Below are 9,864 nucleotides of genomic sequence, written 5' to 3' on the forward strand. Positions count from 1 at the left end.
AGCTCCTCTTCTGCATCCTAGTTCCAGCTTGGCAACTGTTGGCACAGAGGTGCCTGAGCTTTCTTATCTCTGTACCTTTTGCTTTAACTCTCGCCTATTTCCAGTTCTCTTTGTTTTCCAATAGTCTCCCAGAGGAAGGACTTGCAAGTTGTAGATTTAGAAACCAAACTCTGTAGTTGCTGAAAACAGCTGCAAAAAAAAATTCCACGTGAATCCAATTTTGCAATCGAACTCACAGTGCCTAGAGTCTATTTAGAGCCCATTTGTAGCACCTATTTCCCAAACCAGACTCTCCTCTGATCCCCTATTATGATATTTACTGAAAGCATTAGGGGACTAGAACTATATTTTTGTGATATTTTAACTGAATCATTAATGTAAATATGAACTATCCATCCAGTAAGATATACATGTCAATTGGATGTTTGATTAGTTGGTTATTTATGGAATATATGCATATAATATAAATTAAACATATTGAATACAAAATCTAGTAGTTTACCTAGGTTTAGAGTCTCAATAAAATTTTTAGTAAGATTAATGTGAATTTTAGAAATAATACTCATAACTTTAAAATTAATTAATTTTCATTAGAAGAAATGAGGCCTCATCTAGCATGATAGTATTTTTCATGGAAGCATAAAATTGCATGTGTAGAAGACAAGAGTGAATTTTAAATAGCCTATTTTAAATAGGGTAAAAACTCAGCATAACTATTTTCTGTACACATTATTAATCATATTATTCAAAGCACAGGGGCAAAAGAGTTAATTTTAAATTAAATAAATACTTTAAATATATTTAAATAAGTAACAAACCTAATTAAATACACACTTGCTAAAGTTTATTCCTTTTGTTAGAATTTTTCTTTTAGAATTCAAAATAATGTCCAATTTCTAACAAATCCAATTTTTAAAATCATATGGTTGACATTTGGCATTGAAGAGCTATTTTATCATGAGTTTTATATTAAAATGTGTTTTATATTAAAATATGAAATAAGTGAGCATAGTAAGATCATTAAATACATGCATTAACAAATATCACATATTTTAAAGTAATACCTGCAAAGATGTTTATGAACATGCAGCAACAAATGACCAACAAGCCATGAAGTTCTGAACACTTCTCATGTTCCCTTTAGAGAAAAGTGTCTATTGGCGGTCCACTACAATTATGTCACCCCCACATCACTTTGGCCACAACCAAATAGGACAGGGCTGGTCCTGAGCCAAAGGCAACTTGTACTGGGACAGCCTATCATGCCGCCTATGCAAGAATTTATCTGAGAGGACACTCCTTATTTGATAACAACTAAAGAAGACAGTCAGATGGTGGTTCTATAAAATGCAACTCAGTGGAAATACATCATGTGTAGCACTTCCATGTGGCAGAAGGAAGAAGAGTTCTCATCTATCTGTTCCCCTGTCACATGGCTTTCCATATGATGGCACTTCCCTGAGTCTGACTTTGGGGAGCAGAAGCCTTCCATCTCTCCTGCACCCCGTCTCCCTTCCAATTGGCACGAGAAGTAAAACTTTGCTGTATTAAGCCTTTGAGAACTTGGGGTTTATTTATTATTGAAGCATAACCTATTATCTCCTGGAAGTGAAGTGCTGTATTAAAAAATAAATTGTGTAGTGCTGACTTAATAGTTGGCAACATGTGTTTAGGAGACTGTTATTTAAGGGAGGAAAGATAACAATTCCATGTTATACAGTGGTAAAATACTTGCTAAAATACTCACCTATGATAACTTAGGAATTAGATTGTATACATAAGGATTTCACATCTCTGGGGGGAAGTGTGTGCAAAACAAAGTGTTAGTAGGATGTCTAGGTTATTATTTGATGCATTTTTCAAAATAGCAAAGAAAAAAGAGATGAGTGATTTCATAAGTAGAAATAAAAGAAAATAGAGACTTCCAGGAATCCAAGACCTTGTCAGGTTTGACTATCCAATTAATTTTTGCTCCCAAAGAAACAGATAAAATTAGGAAAGCATGGGAGAAAAGGTTCATTAAAGCCAAATATTGTTGTCAAGAATCAGATTAAGGATGTGACCGTCATGGTTACTTAAAACCTCTTACTGGTTTACAATTTCTGGAAGGAAAAATCAGAGACAGAATCTGGCTTTACCACTTATAACTCCAGAGATGCTCAAATATATTGAGAAAAATGTGGGGATTAAAAAAGCAAATAAATATAGTAGATCCAAGGTCTATATTTCCAAAGAAGTATAGTGTGGCTACTGGAAAAATAAAACTGATTGTCAGACAGACAATGCACCTCTACAGACTTCAGAGAATCATACTTCCAGGGGAACTATGACCTTGAAGTAAAAAGCCTGTGAGCCTTACATAACTGAAATAACCCGTGGACCCCCAATATCCTATGAAAATGAAGTGAACTGAAAACCCTGGCAACCCCTAAGGAGGTTGAGGTATACATATATATTTAAAAATGTTATATGCACCCACCCTACATGGGAGATTGGCTGGATGTGAACTAAATTTGACCTTACTTTTTTTATGTCACTCCAAAGGAAATGGGCTACTTTACTAAGCATATAGCTACCCTTGCCCAGGACATAGTAGAATATGGCAATTTAGGGTAATTCCAGCTTAATGGTGCAACTCAAAATGTGATAAATAAAATGCGAGGTCTATTGATACCATCCAGTTCCCAGCTGGGAGAAACACCTGACCTGCCACGTCTATGGTGGAGCAATGGTGACTTTGGCTCCCTGAATCTCTCCTACAGTGGGGGTAAGAGGATTTTTTTGTTGGTTTTTGTCTGTTGTATGTTTTGTTTTATTTTTTTCATTAGGGCCTCACTCTAGTCTCTGGGAAAAGCTTCCTACTCCTTTGTCCTCCAAGACCCCTGGCACCGAATTTGCGAAGTTCTTGCCCCCCCCCCCTCCATTATATTTCTTGGCCAAATATAAAATGAAAAGTGTAGAATATGCCCTCGGTTGGGCATATTTCAATTTCTGTTTTTCTTGGGTCACAGCAAACATCCAGTTCTTTGAGTAGCAATATGCACTCAAGAAACCACACAACCACATAGTTAAACATTTATAAATTGCAGCATTTATTCCCTCAAAAGCTTACATGGGTAAGCAAGCTTTTTTAAAAAGCAGGAAAATGGTGTACAAACTGAATCTCTGAATTACTCAGTCTTTGTCTGTCTTGACCACTCCCAGATGTCTTCAGCTTGTTGTCATCTAACCCTTGGCATTGGCTGTTTACACACAAAGGGGTACCTGGAGGAATCCTACGAACAAATGCATAGGCAGCTATAGTATGAGGAGCTGAGGTGGAGGTTGAGTGGATTGTGCAGAATATCTGAAGTGATTAAGAAAAGAAATCCATCCAGAAGTCTTTGGTTTACAGTTCACAGGCGAAAGCTTTAAGCAAAGACAATCTAGGTCCCAGGAAACAAAAGGACTGACTCAACACAGTGAAGACATGTACTCAGTAAAGGGACATTGTTCTTACACAGGAATATTAAACTGTATGGAAAGGTAAGTATTATCACAAAGAACACAGGGCTAATGCTCATGAACATAAAGGGAAATGGTACACTTTCATTGGCACTTTGGGAAAAAGTAAATATTTTAATATATGGAGCAACTCTGTTCTAATCATCAATAAAAGTGATTTTTTAAACTATTTTTTTCACTCTAATTGGTGCGAGTACATTTAAAAACTGCTTGTAAAACTTTTAGAACATATGTCCGTATTTTGGCAGCCAGTACCTTTTGTAGTAATTATATTAGGTGAGTCCTATCACATGATCAAGGAGGAGCAGTCTGGGTTTATGTCTCAGCCTCATATAGGTAGAAATAGTTTTCCACTATAAAGAGTTCTGAGGAAGGAGAAAAAAATATATATATACACACACACACACACACACAGATATACACATATATAAGCATTGCTATTTATACATAGCTACATATATGTGTATATAGATATGATGTATTTTTTTTTCTACCTCAGCTTAGAAAATACAAATAAAACTTGGCTAGGTTATCACTGATGTCATTCAAAAATTACAATCAATAGTGAATGAAAACTGAAAGGGAACATCAGCTGGGAAAAGTTATCCAAGTTTATTTAAAATTTTGAAAAAGGATTTTTAAATCATCAGCTTATGGATCACTTAGGTCTTGCTCTCGGTTTATGTTTATAGAATAGAGCCGTGGTCGGCAAACTGCGGCTCGCGAGCCACATGCGGCTCTTTGGCCCCTTGAGTGTGGCTCTTCCTAAGCCTTAGGAGTATCCTAATTAAGTTAATAACAATGTACCTACCTATATAGTTTAAGTTTAAAAAATTTGGCTCTCAAAAGAAATTTCAGTCGTTGTACTGTTGATATTTGGCTCTGTTGACTAATGAGTTTGCCGACCACTGGAATAGAGGAAAGGATGAAGAGAAATAGGATAATTAGAATTAACATCTCAGAAAAAAAGGAAAGTCAAAGTTTTTAAAAAGATCAGGATCAAGAAGAAATGAGGAATATTAGAGTGGAAATTAATTGAAGAATATTTTTGTTTTAAAAAATTTATATCTGATGCCACTGCAAGTCATGATTAACTATACCACTGAAGAGGTCCCTTTAATTGAGTTTATATGTAATCAAAACTCAGTGGTAAACTCAGATTATTTTGTTGTACCATGCCATTTTGAATAACAATTCTATATGAAATTCATATTTTTATAAAATATTTAAAATTATATTTGTATGTGGGAGGGTTATGTCATCCATTCATTCATTTATTTTTCTACTCAACAAATATTTATTTAACTCCTGTGATGTTCCAGGCACACTTCTAGATGCTTGAGAAGCAGTAGTGAGCAAAACAGAAAAATTTCTACCACATGGTGCTTACATTCTTTAGAGAGAGAGAGAGAGAGAGAGAGAGAGAGAGAGAGAGAGAGAGAATGAGAATAAACAGGCAAGTAAATATGCAATGCTACACCAACATTGGAAGAATTCTGACAACTTTAAAGTCTATAAAATATATAATAAAAAGATTGCTTTAAAATACTTCATAAGTTTTCTTCTTCTAGTAAATATGGAAACTTTATATAAATACAAGAAGAAAATCAAGTTGTCCAAGTTGATAAAAAGCAAATTTACCTGTAATTTCATCCTGCTATCCTACAATCTTACCAGTTTGACAATAGGGAGGGAGTACAGTCCTTGGTATCTTGATTTTCTTCACTTACCATTTTGTGAACATTTTTCTTTGTTTATAATAGTCTTCAAAATATGTTTTTAACAGTTGCCAATACTACAGACTATATACAAGAAACTGTCGTGCTTTGATTGTTTTCAACAATTTCTATGATCATGAATTTAATTTATGTACATAAATATTTATCTGCATAGCTGACTATATCTTCAGCATAAGGTGCATAAATGAAATTATTAGGTCTAAATGTTTGTACATTTCATGACACTTGATGTATATTATGAAATAGACTTACAGAAAGGTTGCACTTTCTCACTATTATCACACAATCTGAGAAAATAAGTAGACGTAGAACTTAGACAAAACTACACCTCAGCGCTATTTTAAATTACGTATCTTTGTTTACTTGTGGGGTTGATTTTTAAAGATATTATTGTTATGCATTCACCTTTCTTTAGTGAAGTATTTGTCATTTGCTTTTCCTCTTTTTTCCTTTAAAGCCATTAGTGTTTTTCTTTTGATATATGAGGTATTTGATGTGTGAAACATATATTTGCTGCAATTTTTCCAAGTAGTATTTACATTTATGCTTTAATGATATTTTTGCATTCAAAAGGACTTTTATGCATTCAAACTATTGATCTATTTTCTTTGTGGTTGCTTCTATTCCTACTGTGTTTTACGAACCTTTTCTATCCTAAGATCAGAAAAATATTTTTTATGTTCTAGTTTTTAAAAATAATTTAACTTTTGTATCTAGCTCTTTAATCTATGTGGGGTTAATTATGGTGGGAGAAGACTTTAATTTGAGTCTTTCCCAAATCATTCATTTTTTTAAAAAAAACCACATTTGTTAGTGAAATAATCTGTTCTTTCCCCCATAGGTCTGTGATACTTACCTTCTCATCTGGTATATTTGCACACACACACACCTCTGATCTGTTTCAGAAGTTGCATTAATCTGATGGAAAGATTCTGTTTATAGGATTAGGGGGTGATGTGTAATGGTTCTCGGGACTTTTTGTCCCAGCTGTTGCAAAATTACAATAATTCTTAGTATTGTCTTGACGGACTTGGGGAGAGAAATGGAGCGGAGGCATTTAGGACCCAGGGGAAAGCCAGGCTCGGTATAGAAGGACAGAGTCTCCAGCACGCGCACACGCCTCCTACCAAAATCACAGCCCAGTGGAGCCGGGCTCTCATTCACAGCTTTCTAGAGAAATCTGAGCCCGAACCTGCCAGAATAGGGGATCTCACCTACTCAGCTCAGCAGCGCGGACACCTGCAGAAACACATTCCCAAAGCCAGGCTGGGCGGCCGTGTGAAGGTATTTCTTGCCTTTTTTTTCCTCCCTTCTGTATTCGCAGCGCCTCCCCGCCTTCCCTCCCACTCTTGCGATGCCATGGCTGCGGCGTTTCAGCACTTCGGTGCGCGGACAGCTCCCATCTGCAATCCCTCTATCCCTCCCGCACCCTGCGCTCCCCAACCTCCCGGGTCCATCCTCCTCCTCCCCGCGCCCGCTCAGCCTGCACCCCCTTACCCCATCAGCACCCCCATCTCCACCATCGCCGTCATGATCGCCACCATCACCAGCGCCGAAACTACAGTCAGCACAACTGTGTGTGGTCAACTTAGACAAAGCCCGAGGTCCGCAGGGCAGAGGAAAAGAGCCCAAGTTTTCAGGCGTGGGAAGGAAAGTTCAGGTGGACGTCCCCTCTGAAAACAAAGGGAGGCGCCTGCTTGGGAGAAAGGAAAAGTGGAGACAGGAGAGAGAGACCCCGGGCAGGGGACAGATGGGCACTTGCCAGACACCAGCAGTTAGCCAGCTGCCTTTCCGCAGATTAGGGACTGTTTAATTCAGGAAATGAACATGGCCTGGGGCATCGTGTTATTCCGGTAAAACAGACATGTAAACTCCACCCGTGGTCTGGCTTCCCAATGGAGAACCGCCAGGAAGCAGGGTGGGGGTGACTGATGACTCATATTCACCCACACGCCCGTTTTCCTGCCTAAGCATTTATTGCAGAAACTCGGAAATGAAGTTGTGTTTGGGGTTTTTTTCTGAAATGGTTTGTAAAATGGAAACCCCAAAAGGTGAACTCTGTGGCCAGAGTGAAAATTAAAAATGATGGTGATGATCATAATAAGCTCACAAATGCGGCTCTCCTTGGAAAGTGCTATTTGTTCCAACGTCTCTTCCTGTCGACTTATTTCATTTTTCAAATTTCCGATCTTAAGCCTCTCTTGGAAGCAGAGAAGATAGATCCCTTGCCCAAATGGCCAAGTAGTAATGATATTCAGAGCAGATGGCCTGGCTTTGTTCATCACTAGGCAAGGACTGACTCAGATTTGGAAGGAGAGATTTTTGCGTATTCTCTCAGTAATCGGCAATAACACCATTTTCCTATAATACTAAAGGGTAATAGAGGATAAAAATTGAAAAGACATTTTATGTAACTGTTCTATCAGGCTCTGCTTTTAGAGTGCTATCATTTTCTATCTCAGCTGGGGGTGGGGGGAGTTAGAACAGCTTTCAAATATCTTGAAGATCCAAGCCCAAGTTATAGCACCTCTATAATTTAGCCAGGATCCTCTGTTTATTAAGAGCTAACAAACATCAGAAAAGTGCCAGCTCCTGTCATAAATAAAAATATTTTGGTGGGTTCCCATATAATCTATTATGACTGAATTACAAAGTACTGGGTTGGTTTTTGGATTTTTTTGCAATTTTTTTTCATAAAATCAACATCTTAATTAAAAATGAGATGGGCCAAATTTTCATACAAAGATAATGTCAGCTCACAGATGTAACAACAAAGTTTAAACCAGAGCACAGAAAAGGCTCATTTTAAAATTATCCTTGTGCATTTCTCCTGCCCTTTGAAAAAGAGGCAATAAAGCAAATTTTGTCAAAATCAGCTTGCTCCTCATGAGAGGCAATGTCAAAAATAAAGAATAGTCACAAACAAATACCTTCTGGAAGAAGTTCTGAGAAAAAAATTCACACCAAATACTCTTCTTGAATGTCAAAAGTTACTTACTACCAAACATTGGCATGATTCTACCTGCCTCTAAGGATCACTCAATTTTAAACCCAAACCAAGAAAACTAGTGAAAACATGTGATGATCTGATTTTTAGAGAAGAAAATTCAGTCATCTATGTGCAGTTACTGTCCTTTTATTAGTAATATCCACAGTATATAGGATCTCTTAAGTCCCCCACCAAGAAGAGTCTTAAAACTCACATACCTATATTCAAAGAATGGGTCAGCCCAGGCAACTTTTAAAGGTATGCACATTGCCAGTTGTAGCTCCTGCGAACCAACCAGAGACGGAGGCCTCCGATGCACTGCCTTCCTGGGCTTCATACCATTTCCCGAGGCTGGGAAATTTCAAAAACAATGCTGCTTTGGTGAGATTTGCAGGCATCTGCCTCAGAGGCAGAGCCCTTCTCTGACTGAAATATTATGCTGAGCTTATTCATTTTTATAGAGTGCTGCCACCCTGGCTTCCCTTTTATTTTTATTTATTTTTTTTATTAAGGGCTATTTTACCCTTTTCATGGCTTTAATAATAGACCCTCCTCATCTTCATAATGGATTTAAAGATGAACAGGAAAGGTATTTTTCAACAGCGTGTCATCACGTTTAGTAGCCAGTAACTTTTGACATTCAAGAAGAGTATTTGGTGTGAATTTTTTTCTCAGAACTTCTTCCAGGAGATACTTGCTTCCTGGCGGTTCTCCATTGGGAAGCCAGACCACGGGTGGCGTTTACATGTCTATTTTACCGGGATCAATATCATCACATGTTTTCACTAGTTTTCTTGGTTTGGGTTTAAAGTTGAGTGAACCTTAAGAGGCAGGTAGAATCATGCTCACAGAGGGGCACATGCCTTGAGAAGCATGGAGCATAAAGCTGGAAGGTCCTTCCTTTCCCAAAGGGGGAATCATAACGCTTCAGAACAGGCGGGTCTGCTTATTTCTGCAAGCTTTCCAAAGGGACATCTTGTTGACCCTAAGAAATGTATTCACGACTTTACACAAAGCCTCATAGCACAGCCATCCTTAGTACATGGACTCAGACAGACGGATCTTCTCTGCTCTCCTGTTACACAGTGGCTTAGAGAAGTTAACACAGCACAATGGATATGCAAAACATGAGGCTTGGTCACATGCAATGAGCCCAGAAAGAGCCCCCAACATTGCCAAGAAAGATCTTTCCCCCCCATTCCAACCTTTCCCTCAAATTTTGATTATTTTAGTTATGGTTCATTTTATCCATATCTCACTGGAATGAATTTGTTTTGGGAGAATATGCAGTGTGAGTTACTATGAGTCTGCAACCCCTAACGTCGGCCCCAAGTGTTATATCTCTCTAGGGAAACTCTGCTTAATTTTTACTCAAAAGTAGTTTGTCTTTGGTTTGGTTCTTTCTGGATGTGGAAATGAACGGGTCACTCTCCTCTCAATAAAAATGTTCATTTATTCAGGTAATAAGTTCATTATTCTTCACTACCTCTGCTACCTCCCACAAGCCTTTCTTATATCTTCTCTGGCTGTGTTATCATGTGACAGAGGAAGTTTTCTATGTGGGAGGCTAATTTCCCATGAGATTTTCTTCTTCCTGACTTCTGAGCCATCGAGGATTTCCCCATTGTGTTT

Source organism: Myotis nattereri (assembly GCF_964212035.1).
Source record: "Myotis nattereri genome assembly, chromosome: 17".
Classification (NCBI taxonomy): Eukaryota; Metazoa; Chordata; class Mammalia; order Chiroptera; family Vespertilionidae; genus Myotis; species Myotis nattereri.